The sequence below is a fragment of the Pseudopodoces humilis genome, chromosome 1 (genome assembly GCF_049639895.1).
Source record: "Pseudopodoces humilis isolate 2021_Gansu_Grassland_sample_001 chromosome 1, ASM4963989v1, whole genome shotgun sequence".
Classification (NCBI taxonomy): Eukaryota; Metazoa; Chordata; class Aves; order Passeriformes; family Paridae; genus Pseudopodoces; species Pseudopodoces humilis.
The window spans coordinates 104,880,615-104,900,955 of NC_142200.1; the positions used below are offsets into that span (position 1 = coordinate 104,880,615).

Genomic DNA, 20,341 nt, shown 5'->3' on the forward strand with positions numbered 1-20,341 from the left:
TGTTTCTGTAAAGGGGAGGGAATGCTAAGCTCTTGCGTCTCTCATTTCTAACACTTCTCTAATTATGTTTTGCTTATCTAAGTCTTTTCTTAAAGTCATAAGGAGATGTCTGTGCTCTTATCCACTTCAAATGACATATGGTGGTGATGTGAATTACTCAGCTGATAAACATCTGAAGGGATCTGTGAGTGAAGCAAACTGTGTTGTTGTGTGGGCTTGTGAAGCACTCGAGGGTTTGTGGGGGCTGATACGTTACATGGTGGTACCCAAAGTTTACCCATCTGGTTGGTGGGTGACAGCTGCCAGTGCAGCCCGTGGCTTTCCCAAACTAAACACCACCATTTCTCATCCTTACCTGGCAAGAGGCTTTGGTGATCATGTTAGTATTCTGTCTGCATCTTCCTGGCATGCTAAGGGTACCCATTTCTTTGCAGTCACTTTGGAAAACTTGGCAGGCAAGGGCCAAGTTGGCCCAGGGAGCATTCAGCCCATCCTTTCAGAAGTGAACAGGAAGAGAGCAGACCTCACAAGATGCAGTAATTTACTTGTGTTAAAAAAAAAAATCTTCCATCTTCTCTTTGTGTTACTATTTTTCACTTTCAATAACTTGATTGTCATAGTAGTGTATGAAACACCACTTTGTTACTGTTTACTATCAACCTGCCTGACAGGATCATTTGTTTTATATCTTTCTCTGTTCCTTCCTTCCTTAAAACCTCCAAAACAAAATTGGACGCTCTCAGTATATTGATTGCTAACTCTTGTGACCTGGACATTCTGTTAAAAACAACTAGACTGTTTGCTTTGATGTTTAATCATAATTGAAGAAAAGGAGCTTTTTAGTTTAATTTTGAACTTTTGATTAATCACAGTAGCTTGTACATTGAGGGTCTGTAGGAGGTCTGTGTGCACATACAGAGAATTATTTCCTCCTCTCTTGAATTGGGGAATGACAGGCATTAAAAGAGGGGAGGTGATTGAATTTCCCCTCAGGTTTTAGTGCCTGCTCTCAAGGGTTCTTCAAGCCACATATTAAGACTTCCTTTTGATGACAAAATGGCATACTGTGCCATCATGCTTCTTCAATTTATGTTCTGTAGTTTCCACATAGGTTTGTTCATTTTTAAAGTTTCAAAAATAATTAAACCAGTACTTTGCTCATGGTTGGAAGAATTTTATTGTATATTAGTGAAACACTTATGATCTCATGCTTTACCCAATTCTTATTCATTAAAAGAGACACATTTTGTCAACTCTTGCATGAGAAAAAGTCCTTTGATGTCTATGGTGATAGTATGACACTGTCAAACCTAAAACCTTTTTTTCAGTCTCTGTATATACTAATAGACGTCTGAAAAGAGTAATTCAGACAGGCAGCTAAGCTTATATTATGCCTTTGTAACATTTTAAGACATGCATAATTCATGTTTTGTGAGTTTCCTAGAGAAATTAAGATGCAGTTGTATAGATAGACATGCAAGAAGCAACAATTCCATTTGAAACCTTTTTGTTTTTATTTGAGCCTACAGATGATCAAAGGACACTTTACAAGTTTCTCCAAAGTAATTTGTGAGCAGGCAGCATGGTTTATGGCTTTGAAAATATAATCTTGTCTCCAAGCTTTACATACTTCTACATGCTTTATTAAAGCAGAAGAAAGCATTGTGTGTTGATTTTTGGAGTCAGTGCTGACTGTAACAAAGCTGGCCTGAGTTGTCTCACATCCAGCATCTTCATCACCTTCATCAGCAGCCTGCCCATTTAAATAGGTGCCCATCAGTCAGATTTCCATCTCATAGGGACCACCTACACTCCGCTCAGGGTATTCAGCTTCTGCTGTCACACAAACTGAGACGTTTGGTTTGGGATTTATTGTTTATTTTTAACACGATGGAAGGTGGAATTCAAAGTACCCGCCCGACAGTAAAATTTCTCCCATGGGGCCAAATGAAAGCATACTCCCAAAGGAAAATTTTTTGTTGATCCCCACTAGATGTACTTTAATAAATGCACCTGGCTTGCCCTAATGTGAATTTACATTTTGACTGCTATCCCTTTAATGATCTTCTTGCAAAGTACACATATTGTTTCTTGTGATACAAGGAGAGAGCAAGAGGGACTTTGTGTAGGGGACAAGATTATCCCCTTAACTCTGGTTTCCAGAGATTTCAATCAGCTGCTTTTAGAAGGTTTGAACTTTACATGCTAATAGAAGGAAGGGTGAGCAAATGGATTATTTTAATTGCAGCCACCGCTTGTCTTATTAAACCTGCAGAACAGAATGAGCAATTTGCTAATTCTGTACCTAGTATTGTACCACCTGAAAAAAAGCAGATTAATAGTAAAAATAACTGCTTCCATTCCCAGTGTGGAAGGAAAAAGACAAAATTTTTTGACTTGGCTAGCAGAGCATTGAAGGTGCATTATAGCGAATGGGCACAATGTGGCAGCTTTTATTAATATATTAGTGTAGCTGTTGGGTTTTAGATGACCAAAAATGACTGCTTATAGCAAGATGCAGATTATCATTCCAATGTGGCTAAAGCTAAATAGGAGAAGCCAAAACTGAAAAAATTATAAGTACCGTGATATAAGGTGCTTGAAAACAAAATCCACTGCATTCACTAAAACTACAGGTTTGAGGAATAGGAAAGCCGGACAAGGTTGGCTAATGATGCTGCCGATGCATTTTCTTGTTACTTAGAGATTTAGTTAATTTGCCCTCTAGACATGTGCTTGAGATCATCATGGTATAAAACATGAACTTTTAAATGTTTTATGAAAGCACATTTTGCAATAAGAATATGTAATAATATTATATAATATAGAAGAAGAAGAAGAAAATATTTTGTAATAAGAAAAACATTCTCAGAAACCTCAAAAAACTGGTTTCAGCATTGAGCTAGTATCCATTGCACAGTGACAACCTGGTGGGAAACTGCCCTTGTGGTATCTGACTATTTCAGGGACAGGCCAAGCTGCATCACCAGATCCCCCTGCAGCAGGGGGGGGTCTGCTCAGCAAGGTGATAAAACATGTCACTGACAGGCATACACATAACAAACTGCCTTTGTGGTGATCAGCAGAGTAGACATTGTTCACAGCGGCAACAGATGTAAACAATAAATGCCCTACGTGAGTCCTGTAATTAAATAGCAAAGCAAACACAGAGGCATTTGATAACCACAAAAGATGTTTATGGCTCATGCTCAGACTCTGGGAACATTTTTTCTTGCTCGCTGACAAGATAACAGAAAAGGTAACCAAGCGTAACATAAAAATGAAAAATACCATTTCCTTCTTCATTGGAGGTTTGGAAATGCCATGCCACAGGTTTCTCGTCTTCTCCAGTGCTGTGTTTTCGGCAGCTGTAGGGATGAATAATTGTGGAAGGCTGGGTTCAAAATATGACTAAGTGTTCAAGGACAGGCTCTTAAGAAGCAAACTTGTGTGAGGGGTGGTTTGTGTAAAAATAAGTGTGGTGGGTCAAACCTGCCATCAGATAATGTAGCTACCCATTGAGGAAGCAAAGGCCTGGGGGGCAATTTTGAAAGTGTCAGAGCAGCAATGTGGCAGAGGAGTTGTCACCAGCCTTGCTGGGTCCACTGCAAACTGGGGAGACTCGAGGAGCAGACTCTGCATAGATCCTCTCCAAAATGCCTCCCTGGCTGCAGTCTAGTTGTCCTAATGCTAGTCCTTGCCATGGCAGCTCTGTGCCTGACCTGGAAGTGACAGGGCTTTGCCTCACTCCTGTGGGAGCAGCAGGTCCCCAGCATGCTCAAGTGATCCCCTCTAGTGGCACTAACATTATTCTGCGCTTTTCTGCTCCTTGCAAGCTTGGCTGAGTTTTGATAAACCACACTTTACAGGAAGGAGGCAGAGGCACCCAGAGCTGAAGTGCCTTGAGAGGGAAGCAGCTGCAGGGTCAAAATCAGAACCGGGATGCCTGGCCACTCGCTCCAGCCTCCTCCATCACCCTGCCACAGATGCAGTAGCAGCTCTAGCCCCAGAGGGGTACTTGCCTCTCTCTGTGCCTCTCTTTCCCCCCACCCAGCTGCACAGGGAGCCTTGGAGAGGGCTGGCAAACGGTAGCTTCAGAAAATAAAAGAAGCATTACCTCAAATGAAAGAAAAAAATTATTCAGACAAACTTGAAAATAAAATCCTTTGGTCTTTAAACATGTTTGTCACCTATTTTCAATTCAATGAAAGAAGAAAGGAAAGGGATGATAAATAGTTCTTCACAGATGCCCTCCAAAGCATTCTTGTTTTCTTGTGGGTCTGAAGCAGATGAATTTAACTTCTTTTGGGAGAAGCTTTGGAAGGCTGTTCTGTTTGCATTTTACTGTTGGGAAATGCCGGGCTAGTGGAATGATTGCACCTCTCTTTTAGCTTTATTGCATCTTCCCTTGAGAATACTTTGTTTATATCAGTCAGGGATATTGAAAATAAATTATTCTCACATAGAATGAATTCAGTATTCCCCAGGCTGGGGCAGATTAGCACAAATTAAATCGCACATTTTCACACCTGAGGCCAATAGCACTTTATTAACTTTTATTGGAAACAGATAATTGCTATAAATATATTATACCATTAATTGTGTAATGCACAAATTTTTAAAAAATTTGTGGCAATTAACATTTTGCAAGTCTGCTGCATAGATTGCAGAGAAAATGAGACTTTAATTGACGAAATTACTCCCTTCAAATACAATAGGAATCTTTTAGAAAGCGTAATTTGGGTGCAGAAAAACTGTCAGGTTCATTCCATTAACAACCTCTTCCTTGAGAATGGCCTTTTTTGAGCAGTGCAATTGAATGTGATACAGAGAGAGCCTGTTTAAGACCTTTCCCTAGCATTTGGTCAGTGTTCCCTCTATGCTTTTTGTGGCCTAGATATTCCAAATGTATGCCTTCATCAGCTGCTCATTTAGGAATGGCTCTGTTGAGTCTTCTCCATCCCTGTGCATTTATTTCCACCTGTCAGACCTCCAAATGTGTCCCACAGCACTCATCTGCTGCTTCTGGCTGCAGGAACCTGAGAAGGGGTGTTTAAGATGCCGAAGAGGCATCTTTCCATTTACTGAGGCATCAGTCTGTAAAAATCAGATTTAAGTATTCATATCCCAAAAAATCTGGGCTGTCAAGCTCAGAAGAGCTGAACAAGAGTTATCCCATTTTTAAATCTAAATGGTTGCTTCCTTTTGAAAAATTTGCAGTCTGAACTAGCATTGTCAGGAATGCAAATACATTAAAAAAATTAAATTATGAAAATTAAGTATTAGACTGCATAATGAAGCAGTCTGACTTGCCCTTTCCCTGCACTTTGTAGCTTATGAACTATTTTTCTAGTTCAAAGACTTTTTAATTTAAAATAGTATCCTTACTATTTTCTGTCTTTGCCACAAGGCTTTGGAAGTCTTTAATAGTAGGTTCATATCTAGTTACAGATGAACAATCCTTCTCAAGTGATCACATATGCAGTGATTTAATGGAGGGCATAGACTTAAAAGGAAAAGCGTTTTCAAGCTTGATTTCTGTCCATTCATGTGCTAGTATGGGTGTGCCAACAAAGAGATGGATTCCTCAAACCAAAATTCAAGGAAAGGAAAGGATGTCTCAACAAAATATCTGTAATTTAAAACAAGAAAAGATTATTTTAGTACAATCACTTGGCCAGCAGCTGTCATGTCCCTTCCCCAGTGATGAAAGACTGTTGATTTCAGCAGTGCAGTCTCTAATTTGTGAAAAATCTAGCCATCATTGGCAGAGGGGATTTTATCCGCAGATTTCTAGTGAAGTCTGCGTGTTACGGTAGAACACATACAGGTCTAACACCCTGGAGACGATAATTTTTAAAGCTGCTGGTACTTCATACTTTCAAAGCACTCTTCATTTTCATCTCAGTGGGTGCTGATCAAACCAATAAACTTTATCAAGCTTCAAAGAGATTATTGAGTGGAAAGCCCGATAACCAGAGGAGGAACACAGAGTGTAGGTTATCTGTGCTAACTGCTCTTTTTATACTTCACAGAAACCTTTTGCACTGGAAAAAAAATGCCTCTGTTGCATGTAGAGTGTGTTAGTAGTGAAGGGAAATGATATAACCTAACTGGAACTGTCACCAAAACAGCATATTTTGTGATATTGCCCCTGTCATTCCTGTCTAAAAGTGAGGATAATAATCAGATCCCAGGAACCACTCTTGTCTCTGTATTTTTATTTATTCTTTCTAGGATATGTTTTTGTAGTACAGTTAAATCAGAGGTGCATGGCATATGGCTTTTTGCTGCATGAATTGCCGCTGATGTGAATGTCAGTGGGCATATAATACCAGATTTTCATTTTGTGAATCACAATGCATGGAATTCAGCCTGAGAGCTCCCCAGACTATAGACCTTATTACAGGCAAATAAAAAAGGGAAGGAAGAGGGGAGAGGTGATGTCTGGGATATTTTGTTTCAGTTGAAATGGGGTTATCATGATGGATGATGCAGCTGACAATGAGATTTTTATAGCCACTCTTGGAGTAGCAGAAGAGCTTGTATTATTGTTGGTTTGCTTTAAGTAATTGTAATCTAAATAGCACCGTGGTTGAAAAGAGCAGCAGAAATCTTTCATGTGTGTCTCGTAAGCAAAGCCAGGGTGCTTATTTGTTTTTGTCTCATCTGTCCTTATACAAATGTCCTTCATTGTTTGCAGCCTACATCTTGCGTATTGTCTCGATTGAATATGTCAGTCACCATTAAAGAGGCGTTTGCCAGTCAGTCGCTGCTGATGCCTGTCTCTATTTTTAGCACATGAGGTAACTGGCCAGCATCTGACAAGCTGATCCTGCTACCCGATGCACCAGTGTAAATTAAGGTTGGCTGTGATAGAGGCAGATGGGAGGGATGGAGGAGAGGGAGAGGGAGAGGAGGCGCAGATGGGCTCTCTGTCTCACCCACATCAGCCACCTCAGTCCTATGATATCCACATCATGCACACTGGGCCAACACAGGTACTTGCCTCTGCTGGCTCTCTTTGTAGGTTACCTTTTTTAGGTGGTCACAGGTTAAACTGGGCCTTGGTGTGCTAATGTGAACTGTCCTCAAGTTCCCAGACACTGGATGAGAGGGAAAATGGAGTAGCTGAGGGGTTTAACTTTCTGAAGGAATGTTAGGTTTTGCCCCACAGAGTATTTGGCCTTGAGACCACAGCAGAAGCAATTGTTATTTGGGATGGTCGTGGAGCTTAGACATGTGAATATGGGTCCTTCCACTTTTTCACTGAGGGCTAAATAGCTTACTGGGGGATGGAAGGTGTTGTGTGTGCCTCTGAAAGTGGTAAGGCTCTTTTTCCTTTGCCCTTTCCCTTCTTCACTGTGTACTTGAATAGTATGCAAAAAAAATTTTATGGATTTATTGATGACTAAAATGTAATTTATTGGGAGGTTCCATCCCAGTTCCTTGAGTTACCTTTATATGTTGGTCATGGTAAGCAGAGAAGCAATATGAAAGCTGAGGAGTGTCACCTTAAAAGCTGAGCACAGGAATGGAGGCAGATTTGACACCATGAAAGTATATTTATCCAGACACCAGGGACAGGTGAAGGAACAAATATCAGAATCCTTGAAAAAGACATTTGTGTGGATGACTAAAGATCTTGCCATGTCAGCTGAAGATATTTGTGCCATGGCCATGGAACTGAAATTCTCAGGAACCAATCCTTGCATCAACAATTTCAGGTCTGCTTCTAAAAGACTTTTATGAATGTATCTGGAGAAACAACTTCCACACATGCTTTGAATTATGTGGTAATTTTTTTCTCTGAAGACTTGTCTTCAGGTTTCAAGCATCAGTTTTCTGTCTCAGGGAAACTGATTGATCTTCGTTGTATTGCTGATAAGAGAACCTCAGCAGCAAGAGCTTAAAAATTGCAGTTCTGTCTATTTTGCTTGAATAGTACATGCTGCATAGAACTTTTTGTTGCACTTAACCAAGAGCCCAAAGGAAACCACAGATCTCATCATATCATTGTTACATTGTCAACCCCTTCAGAAGCAATTGACCAGCCCTTCATAGAGAAAATAACATCTCTGAAGTCATCAAGTGGAAAAATGAAACATCCTTGTTTTTGTAAAATCAGATGTGTGAGATAAAGAATGTAATCTCATAGCTGTCAAGATTTTAAGATTCCTTCCAAGAGCTCATTTTTATGTAAACTAGGATTCTGGAAATTGTTAAAGGACTGTTTCCTTCCCTAGGGATCTGGAAGTTGTTAAAGGGCTGTTTTCTTCCCAGTGATTTTCTTTTTTGATCTGATTGTCATATAACTGATGCTTCTTCATTTTAAGGCCTATATGTGGGGGGTTTTTATTTATTTATTTAATTTTTTTTTAAGCTAGTGACTGGATGTAGCAACCTTACTGGATTTTTCTCTATTTTAAGTGAAGTTTCCCATTAGCTTCTCTCTGTGTTCAGTACTCCAATCTCCAGCAGGATTTATTCCCCCAGACTTTCTGCCTGTCCTGTTTCCTTGGAACAATGGCATGCCTCATCCCACTTCCACCTGCCCTAAGGAGGGTGTTTAATGGCTTTTCTCACTTTCTAGCCGAGGACACCTGCTGACTACTGTGGGCAGCCACATCTGTCAAGACATCAGAAAAGAACGTTTCAGGTCATAGAATATTGGAAGCCAGTTTTTGGAGCCAGGATGGGTGTTACTGGCAGCTATGTATTTTCTGCAGAGGTAGAAATCTGAAGGCTGCTGTTAAAGCTGTAAAGCCAAAATTACACATGCACATGTGTTTCTTATTCCTAAGAATTGATCCATATGGACAAAAAAGTCTTACCTCAGAAGTAGTGGTATAAATGCAACATTTTAATAATGATGGCAGAGAACAGGATGTTATTTTATCTAGCCTAATTTTGCACACAGTGGACTTCAAAGTTTAATTTACTTAGAGAAAAGAACTGTCTCCACCAATCTAGGAGATGAACTTTAGGTAAAAGGTATTGTATGTGTGCAGCTTGAAAATGGATTCAGTTATATACACAGCCTAAATGGCCCTTTGCTGTGTAAAATCTTTAAACTGGTGGTTCTACTTGAGGAGAAAAGAAAGAAAATATCTCCATAAAACTTATTTACCTTTGCATGGGTTAAGAATATTTTATTGCCTTGTTGCTTTTAAGCTCCAGAGAACAGGATGTTTCATAGCTGCTCAATTTGCTTTAGTTATTATAATTTGAAAGAGTTTGATGATTCTAATTTCCCTCTCTACGCTTCTTGATTTTAGTACTAGAGTAACACTTCAGTATCTTGTATTGATTTTTATAATGGCCAGGGTTTTGATATCAATTTCTGCGGATATTTTCTTTGATACTAAAAGCTGAGGATGGGTGACTGGCAAAGCAAATTGAGGATTCAGAAAGGCTAATTTCATGTTTTACAAATATCATTGTAGTTACTTTCTTGTAAGACCATCTCTGGGCTGATGAGTACCAAGAATCACCAGTGCGCCCTTGTGTGCTGTGGACTAACTTCACACTGTGTTGCATTAGCTAAAGCACAGCTAGCATGGCAGAGGAAGGGATTATTTCCCCCAACTTGGCCTTTATGAGGCAGCAACTGGAAGACTGTGTCCAGTTTTGTGCCCTAGAAACAGGCACAAAATGGATGAAATGGAGCTAGTCCAGCAAAAGGCTACCAAGATGATTAAGGAGGTTGGAGCATGTGATGTTCAAAGGGAGTGTGAAGAAACCAGATTTGTTCATCCTGGAAAGGGCTGGATCCAGGGTGGATCCAGTTTTACCTTCTGCCATTGTTTGAACAAGGATGAGGAGAAGATGTACACTCTTCTCAGAAGCTCACAGAGAAAGAAGTTGCAATGAAGAAAACTGTTAGAATGTACGGATAAAATACTCCCGACTACTGATACTGGTGCAGCTCTTGAACAAGTTGCATAGAGAAATTATGAAATCTTTATCCTTGGAGAAAAACAAAACTTGACCAGGGTTGCCCTGAGGAATCCAAGTTAAGTATGAAATTAGCTCTGCTGTGTCTGCAGGACTTGATGCCTAGAACTGTCTAGCAACCTGAATTATTTTGTAGTTTTATGGGTAAAAACTACCTTCTCATGCAGTAGGATATCTTATCCAATAGGAAAAAATAGTAATTCATATCATTAATCATCATTGAAACAAATTCAGATGGAGCATCAGCCAAACCCATAATTTTTTCTTAATGTTAAATAAAGCATAAAAGATCCTTGTGGTGGATTCCTTAGGCACTTTAAGAAGTCAGGCTTTCCCTGTTAACTGTGGTGATCCCTTTAAAGCAGTTTTAACTTGTCTTAGCTCTGACAGCAAGGCTGTTATTACTCAGGGGCATTCAAGCTTCTTCAGAAATGTGATGTTGAAAGCATTTCTCCAAAATTATTTTTCTAACATTTACAAAAGTGTGTTTTACCAAACATTTACCACTGGCCATACCACAGCACATCTGACATGGTAACATCTCTAACCACAGTAACTCAGTAGCTCATTTGAACCTTAATACTTAAGCCAGGCCATGTGTGTAGAAGTTGCAGAGCCATGTTTGGCCAGTGGATTGGTTTTGGGGATGCTTGCTGTTTTGTGGCTGGCTGCTAGGGTTTTGGGGTTTTTTATAAATGCTTGTCTTGTACAAAAAAACTTTTTTTTTGCTAAAACTCCATTGCTTACAGGTTCTAGCTTCAGGTGCAAGCTGTCATGTCACCATCCGAGGAAGTTTCAGGTATTTCTTTTAGGCACAGGTTTATGACCAAAGAAGGACACCATTTAAATTGACAGAATATACAAAGGATAAAAAAGGAGAACAGAGAGGTGATGTTAAGTGATTTTTAGTAGGATAACAAGAATGCATAAATGATGTCTTCCTGCATGTTGCCTGAAAAGTTAGTGGTAGAGATGGGAACTTTGCCCACACCTCGCTTGTCAGTGCTTTGATGGCAGGTTATACATATCTTGGTTTCTTTTCTCATATCCTGATACACAATTCTTTTAGCAAGGAGAGATTTATTTTCCTTTGTGTTGGAAGCATCTTCCACATTTAAACAAAATATTTACCCTTTGTTTACAGCTCTTAGAGGTTAAAGTAATGAAGTGGTTAGATGCAGTGTTTGCTGTACTTTTGGTGTAAATGGCTGAAATGAAAATGAAATTTGAGACAGTAATGAGAAGGATGAGGATAAACTGAAGAGATGCCATTCACACTGTCTTTTTGTGCCCAATCTCCCATGCACAGTTAGAAGCAGTAAAAATTTGAGAGTAATTACAAGAGAACTGGAGCTGCCAGAAATTTTTTTCCCACTCTCTTGAAATGACCAGAAAGACTGCAGTCATAAATGACAAATTTAATAATGAAGCAGTATTTACCAGTATGTGCATACGTGAACACAGCATTGGCAATGCTCACCAAGGCAAACTGGGGCACACTGTGCCCACAATTAGAACAGCACTGCAGCTGGCTTTGTGGGGGTGGGCTTCTGTGGCTGCCAGAGGTGTTAGAGATGCTCTGTATGGGGCAGAAAGTAAGGCCTTGAATATAGAAACCTGTATGTTCGTGGTGCCCTGGCTCCAGCACAAAGCAGCAGTCCTGTTATTGCCAAGGAGACACCATGCCTCCTCTTCTCTGGAAAAAAGTTCTCCACTGTCCAGATGTGAAAATTAATTTCTGGTTAGCACAGAAATGTTGAGCACCACTTGACAGGACAACAGCTCATACGTGGAAGGCAGTCAGACCTCACTGCAGGCTGTGGCTTGAGTAGAAATGTTGTCTACAGTGACAGTAGTAAAAAAATAGTTATTAAAAAGCTTCCAAAGCAAAGCTATTCTGATTAAACTGATAAATTTAAAATAAAATGGCTGCAGAGAAACCAAGAAAACCAGCAAATCCCTTCTCTCTGTTTTTCCAGATAGTACAAAGTGTTATTAAAAAAAAAAAAAAAAGGATGTTAAAAATCTATTTATAAATCAGAAGAAGAGCAGGCAAAAAATTGTACAAGCAACATTAAGCTGCAAAAATTTTCCTTGGACACATTGCAATACCTTTTCAAAGCAGCATATGGGGTTTATTCTGGTGACTCTAATTTTAACATGAATGGGAGTCACGTGGAATACTCCCGGCATACTGCTTTGAAAATATATCCCTGCATGATTAAGGAAGACTGAAATCTTTTTAAACATCTATTTTTTTTATTTTTTTTTTTAACTGAGTCTGAAGTGTTTTTAAAGAAAAGCATTAATGGAATGAAAACCGTCCAACCCTGAACAAATCAGTAATGTAACAGGTAGCAATACTACTGGCTTAGCACTGTAGATATGTTTGTGTTTCTGAGGCTGGGTAATGAAGAGCGAGGAAAATTCAGAGTTTGTACCCGCTGTTGCAACTGCCTCTGCATTGCTTGACCTTTAAAAATTTGTCTCTTCACTTGGAAGATGAAGTAATCATTCCACCTACCATGTGCAAAGAGCAGAGGGTTCAGCGAAGAGAGTATAAGGCGGGATTTGTCTCTGCGATGGCAATTGCATGCGGCAGTATTGACAGCATCTTTAGCTCGTGGATGATGGAGTCTGAAGAAATATGTACTCTGAAGATCAATTAGAGAGAGGCTCATTAGCGGGAAGGAAGTTCTGAGCAAATGCAACAGCCCTGACAAAGTGAGCCAGAACTCTGATAGAGCTGGGCCTGGTGTGTGGGCTGAATGTGAAGCGGGGTTGCTGCAGGGAGGTTCAGAGAGTCCTTTCTGACAGCCGGTCCTTCCTACCCATCTTCAGAGAAAGCAGTCTTAACAGTTTCTTGAAATGTTTTGAAAAGGATAAGACAGAAAATGTCCATAAAGCCATATTGATGAATACAGACATGAGCACAGTGAGAAGTATGGACAGTCATCTGGTGTCTTTCCAAAGATGCCGAGAAAGACGGAAAAGTTACTTTTCCTTTTTGAATACTTTTTTCTTTTTTTTCCTCTCTCTTCTTTTTTTAACTGAGAATTCAAGGTTTATTTTTATAACTTCAGTTTTGTGTGGGCTGCTGCTTCAGTGCTTGAGGATCTCCTCTGATTGTTTGCAACTACCTTATTGCTTGTCTTACTAATATTTATCTATCTTGACATCAGAGACACTCACTCAAAAAAAGAACTTACCTGCTTTTTATTCTTTTCACGAAATCTTCACCAGTGATATCACAATGCTGAGCTCACCTGTCCATTTTATCTGTTGACTCTGAGTGGAGTTTTTCTGGTCATTCCAACAGAGCTGCCGCTTTCCAGACTTAAATGTGATATGAAACAGGCAATATAAAGAAAGAGTATTTATGCCAGCCTTATTTAAGCAAGAGACTTCATTTAAGAAAGCCTATTTATATAGCGAGATTATTTATACTACATTTGGCTGTGAATGGGCGTGTGTGGGCACGCTTCTGTTGTGCATGAGACACGTGTTTGGGGTATGTATATTTGGCTGCACATTTCCATGTACATGGATTGAAAAAGTGGCTGTTAGTGTCTCTGAGGAGGGGATGTTTGCAAAGCCCAGCTCAGGGAGACGTTGAAATCCTCAGGAACAGATGCCTGCTGCCAGAGGCTGACACAGAATGGAAGCATCAGTAGCTCATTTTGTGCACTCTGAATTGCCTTATGAGGGTGTGGATGGAGGATATTGCCCTTTTCTAGCTGGAGTTAAGTGTATTCTTGCAATAACTCTATGGTAAACAGCCCTAACTGTTCATTCAGCTTATGTGAACATTCATTTGGCTTTCATTCCTGCATGAGGTGGAAGCAGACAGAACACGTTCTTCTCAGGAAAAAATGTTGTATGCTTGCTGGACCTGGACACTGGACTCATGTTTTCTGTTCTTCTCATAAGCTGTAGTCTTGGCAATCCCCTTCTGCACCACCAGGACCTTCTGACACTTACCCTTCCATGCAAGCCTGGGATGCAAAAGCAGTGCTAAGGGGATGCGAAAAACATGGATTGGCGTTCACCAACAGCTATTAAAATAATAGTCTGGAGGTCGTTCAGCAGCAGCTGGGAAGGTGAACCAAGGCAAAGATTATTCTTTAACTGAGTTGTTTTCAGTATATTCTTTCTAAACATCCTCAGCTAGCACTGTCCATCTGGCCTAAAAGGCACCCAGCAATACAGCTCCCTCTTAAGGCTGCTGGGTGTTTGATTCTTACTCTTAAATAACGTACAGCAGAAGCTTTTAAAATCAAAGCACACATGTAGAAAACTCTTCTCAATAAAAATCCCATTTCTTTTTCCAGAATGCCTAGGCAAGTAAATACTGAGTTTTGGAGATCCAGAGATGTTCCTCATTGTGACAGTCTTAAGGGTCTGTCGGGTAAAACCCAAATCTCCTGCTTCAGGTCTCACACTACTAATCTCTTCTCCATTAGTAAGGGAGAGCATGAGTTTTGTGTGAACAGATTTAATCTTCCTGTGCAGCAGATGTGCTGACACATGGGTTTCTCTAGTCAATGGGGTAAATAATCTTCTGTTTAAGTAGTTCCTAAGTACCTATTTATGCAATTAACATATTAAAAAAACCATGCATCTTTATTTAAACAGTGAACCATGACAGCGTCAGACTGAGTTCAGATAACTGAGACTGATTACTTTTCCCTTTATTTTGTCCATCCAATTGCTCTTTGGTTTTGTTAAAATCAGAAAAGCTGAAGAAATCATTCTGTTGCCATATGATTGAGATTTAACTACCATCTTCCAGAAGAAGAAAACTGCAGTGCAGTTTAATGAATAAGATGCAGGGGGAGCATGCATATCTGTAGGAGAGGCAAGACAGAGCACCTACAGGGCATAATTTGTTTCAACAGTGTTAGTACGATGTACATTCCATAGTGCCCATCCTATGGAGAACCAAGCATTAAAAGGAAGTCTTAGACTGTTTGGATTGAAGGTAAACCTGGCTGCTGCTGCTTGTTTGGCAGCCTGTGCAAAGCACAAGCTGGAGAAGTAGCTAAAGATGGAAGGTAAAATGCTGCAGCGATGTGAAATTGTTCTGTCCTGGCCATGTGTACTCCAGACAGAGTGATTGAATGAGAGAACTGAGATTACAATGACATGACTGAAAATGCTCTCAGTATGTTCCAAAGGGGTTTGATACAAAATTGCCATATGCATTTGAACAATGTGGTCAATGGAGGGAGCATGAAAAATCCTAAACCAGACAGTGGATGAAGAATATGGGATAGATTGGACAGACAGTGCTCATAATGTCTGAATGTACTGAAAATTTTAAAGCTCACAAGGTGATTCCTGAGCCTCTTGCAGTTGTGTATTTAAGAGTGCTATGTGAGGAATCCTGAAGCTGATGATGTATACTGTGAAACCTTCTGCTGTCTACTGTCTGGATTTATTATAATTGATTTGAAATTCTTCAGTGCCCTCTCATGCTATATGACTGCAAAGTACGTTTGAAATGGCAAGACTTAAAGGTTGCAGACAGCTGCGGGGGCTTGTGTATTTTAAGGGCTTTTTTAATATGATAGCTATCCAGAGACAAACTATGATTGTATATGACACTTCAGCTAAACCTAAACATCACTTGAGGTTGTTTGTCTGCTGTATCCACTGTCAAGGTTAGAAAGAATTTTCTTTTTTTTTCCTTTGTGTATGTATCAAAAACTATGCAACTCCAAATTTGTTCACTGTGACAGAATAGTCTTCCCCTAAGCAACCCAGTTTCTCTTTCTTCCTTTTTCAGACTAGGTTTCTTATGTGTAGTTGTGGTGCCTTTCTTCTTTTTGTTTAGTTGTTTTTTTGGGTTTTGTTTTTCTAAGATGTGGATTTTTTTTTGTTTCCGTATCAAAGACAAGGCATTTTAGATCTTGGAGTTAACATTGGAGGTGCAAATGGCACCTACAGTGATGTTGTCTAGACTAAGAAGTCTCCTTTTCCTGCTCAGACTATGTGCAATCATTTAGCAATAGGAAAACTGAGAAATATTCATGTCAGTTCCTGCAGCCAATTTCAGGATTGTTTGTAGGCTGTCTTTGACTTAGCTGAGGAGCTTCAGTTGTCAGGGAAGATGAAGAAGAATTGCAAATTCAACACCACTAGACAGTCATCATCCAGACTACTGTTGTGAATGTCCAGGGCTTCTGTATGAAATTCTATAAAGCTCTGATTTCATTTGTATAAGACAAATTTTCTTTAAGAGATTTTCTTTAAGGCACAGCTCTGTATCTTGAAGTCTTTTAACATGTGTATGCATCCTCAAAAGGCAGGCAACCTACCTGGTGGTACAGGAGGGAACTTGCATGCTCCCTGTGGTCAAAGCACAGGGGAAGGTAGTGAACACTGAATGCGCTCATTGGTGCTTGGATGGTGGAAATGCTCTGTAGAATGAAAGGTTCTGTGGTTCTGTAATTCATACAGACCTTCTGGGTGCTGTGGTGGCAGATCACCTCTGAAGGTCACGTCTAATCTGATTTGCAAAGCTGTGTTACTGACTGTTTTCAGCAGCTTATATATCACTTGGGTGTTCCTAGTCAGATAAGCTTTGTGGTTTGTAGTCAAGCTGTCTTAAATGGCAGAAAAGATAGATAGATGTCTCTTTATGCTCTGGCCCAGCATTTTTATTTTAATTTGTGTTTATGTGTTACTATGGAAAAGCTTCTTTCTGATGAAGTAGTAGTAGAAAAAACAAACAACCAAATCCTCAAAGCTGCTCATTTGAAATAAAGTGTAGGGCCTCCTGATAAAAGAGTTATGTGGTTTTCTGATACTAAGATTTTTTTCTGATATTAAGAAACCAAACTAAATTTAAACATGGCCTTAGAAGTCTCTGAAATACTTGTATGTATTATCTACAGATAGGTCCTAATTGACACTTCAAGAATACAGATGTGAAAGGGAAGTTTGTAGGTCTTTTTGGAATGAACCAATAGGACTAGGTGTTCCTGGTGCAAATTAGCTGCTTTTGCAAATGGGCTTTTGAAAGGGCTTGAAAGTTTACTCAGAAATAACAGGTAATTTATGGCACTGGAAGAGAAGTCACTGGGAGCCAACCACCAAGTCTATGACTGAGGAACTGTTAGCGGGTTAACCATCTTCCCCTTTAGGTATCTAGGCTAAAAAAAGAAAAACCCACGATCTAGAAGGATGAGTAAGCATTATATCATCACTGATTGTTCCTCAGCTCCCACACACAAACAGGTCTTAGCCCATGACAGCATACTGGCAGGAGCTGCTGTCGGATTGACAAGTAGCAGCTTTGGTGTGAAGCCTTCATGGAAATCTTTTATCCTTTTAGTTGAACAGCATCATTTTATCCTGCTATCTTAGAAGATTTTTTCACAAATCTTATTTATTATGCTGCTTTGAAATGCCTGGATTTTTCTAGCCTTGAATTTCTGATCTCCCTTAAAAGCTTTCTTAGGTATCTGTGTCCTGTCCTGCTTTAGATTGCAATGAAACTCTTAGTGTATTTATTCTCACAACACAACCTTGTGAGGAACAGAAATGCAATTTTCAGGGGAGATTACTAAGAAAAGAAAGTGACAAAGGTGAGATTTCATAACCTTAAATCTAGTGGCTTGGTATCGTCAGAAGCAGATGTCACTTCTGCTCCTTTCCTATGAAAGAAAAGACCTTAAAAATGGGTCTTTCTGGGTTCTTGACTGGTTGCCCTAATCTGGGACACAATCTTCTCCCTGTCAGCATGTGAAATACAGATGGGAGTTTTGGAAACTGGGCCAAGGGAAAATTTCTCCAGATACATCAAAGTTGCACTGCTAATTGTTATTTTTGATTACAGTGGGGCTTTGTTTAACAAAGCACAGCCTAATGGAGAGTTTTGAACTCTTGAGTATCACATAACAGAAAGGAACAGTTTATTTCATTAGGAACCTCTTCAATTTAATATTGGCTTAAAAAAATATTAATTGCAAAGGCTTCCTAGGAATGTGCCATTTGGTTTTTGCTGTCCAGTAGAATTTAAACCTGTTGGTTTGCGTGACTATTTTAAGCTCTACATATTGACAATGCTTCCAGTCCATGTCGTGGCAATAACAGCTAGCAAAAATAACCTTGGAACTCCTGAAGGGTTTCACCATTCACAGAAAAACGACAGAGAATGCCCCACACTCCCAGACCACCTTCTCCCGTGTGTCATTTAGGTGGAAGGAGGGATGGGAGAGGAATGGAACTGGACAAATTGCTTTTTTCCGCAGCAAGTTCTGTCAGCGAATCTAGGCTTTTTAATTAGCCCTCATCCCCTGAAAATGAGCACTGAATATCTTTCCTCAGTTTAATATTTCAGAACTGAAAGAATTACTCCAAGCTGGCAAGCTTAGGGTAATCCTTACAGTGATGGTGCTGCTCCAGAGGCAAATGAAAAGCTGGAAGTACGGCATTGCCAGACCCTTATGGCATCCTCAGCCATTACAAATACAGTTCTCTCAGAAGCTCATTTCTATGTCAAGAATTATAATTGCTTCACAGATGCCCTGAAAAGACAAATCTCTGGAGTAGCTCTCTCTTATGGCTTTTCTCTTAAGGCTTGGAAGGCCTTCCTGGACTCTGGATTAGACTCAGGTAGAAGACATGTAACAGGGAGTGGCCTTCATTGTACAAGGAGATGACTCTACCTACAAGGCTCTGTCATGGTGCATTTTAAAATGCTCCTACTTACCATGGCAAACGGAGCAGAATGATGTTATTAGTGCAATATAAAAACATGGAGTTTTTTTAAGAAGGGCTTTAATTTTTTTATTCTTCTTCTTTTGGTCAAAGAAATGCAAGGAAGTGTTCCTGAAAAAGGAGTGTATCCTTATTTTTTTCCTTCTGAAATTCTTTCGTAACACCATAATAACAGTATGTTAGTGTCTCATGGTTTTTCTGAGGTTATCTTTTTAATATGAACTTGACTTTTCTCCTCATTTTTTGGTTTCAGTAAAGGAAACATGGAAAGGATGAAAGATTTTTTTTTTTTTTCAGTTGTCCCAGAGAAAGTCTGAGGAGCAGCCAGAAAATTCCCCTAACTGCCAAACTGTTCCTTTACTTACTGCATTGTTGGTTTAGGAATCTTTTCTCTCTCTTCACTGTTGCCTCCTTTCTTCTAATTATCTCTCCTTCCTTATATTGTCAGAGGTCAGGACAGAGTTTTCATCAGTGACTAGCAACCCTTTGGGCATAAAGATTTCTTAGTGGTGAGTTTCATCAGGCCATGAACAGGACAGGAGATACCCAGTGTAGAATTAGTTGTATAAAGATTCAGGTCACTGTCTGTAGGTGCCAGATGCATTTTTGGAGGTTTCCTAATAGCTGTCTCAGATTTTCACCTTGTTTTGGAGGGATACAATATATGGGACTGGAAAGCAAAATACAGTATTTTGACAGTAGACTTGTCTTCTGCTGGTCAGTTACTTTAACTTGAAATGAGGTGTATTATTTGTTGGAGCAAGCCCAAAAGAGGGAAGATGACCAAGGGGCTGGAGCACCTCTCCTATGAAAACAGGCTTGAGAGAGTTGTGGTTGTTCAGCCTGGAGAAGGGATTGCTCCAGGGAAAACTTAGAGCACTTTCCCTAGCTGGAGAGGGACTTTTTCCAAGGGCACAGAGTGACAGGACAAGGTGTAATAGCCTTTTAGTGAAAGGGGGTTGGTTTAGATAAGATATTAGGTAGAAATTCTTTACTGTGAAGGTGATGAGGCACTGGGACACATTGCCAGGGAAGCAGTGGATGCCCCATCCCTGGCAGTGTTCAAGGCCAGGTTGGATGGGACTTCAAGCAACCAGCACTAATAGAAGCTATTACCTTTAATAACTTTACCTACCCCCCCCCCCCCCCATAAAAAGGGGGGTTGGAACTAGGTGATCAGTCTTTAACTATTCTATGATTGTGTGATTTGGGAACACAGAGACTGTAAGTCCCTAGCATACGCATGCATGTGTACAAGTGAATGGTCCTGGGGTATGTGCACACACCTACGTGTGTCGTGCCGTGTTTGCACAGGGAGAGAAAGTCAACATGTACACGGCTCTGTCTGCGTGTACTTTCCCAGCACGTATGAAAAGAGAGAGCAAACTCACAACCAAACAAGCAGCCAGAGCAGAGGGAAAAAAAGATGAGATTGCAGTTGATTATGAGCCTGGCAGCAGATGTGCTACACAAATCCAGCCCGCTGCATCCAGGCTGTTTCCATGGCGATGGAGCGAGTAATTGTGGAGCTTCGGCGCTCTCCCCCGCGGACCCCGCCAAGGTGGACGCGGGTGCCGGGTCCCCATCAGCGCTTCCTCTGGGTGAGCGCCGGGCTCCGGGACAAAACGAGCGGGCGGGGAGGGGGGAGCCCCGGAGA

The 20,341-nt window shown here is 40.3% G+C and overlaps 1 protein-coding gene across 4 annotated transcripts in view; it reads left to right on the forward strand.

Annotated features, from left to right (window-relative positions):
- The window catches only part of ELMO1 (engulfment and cell motility 1), a 302,673-nt gene that overhangs the window by 200,987 nt on the left and 81,345 nt on the right, over nucleotides 1–20,341 (forward strand). The window lies entirely within an intron of this gene.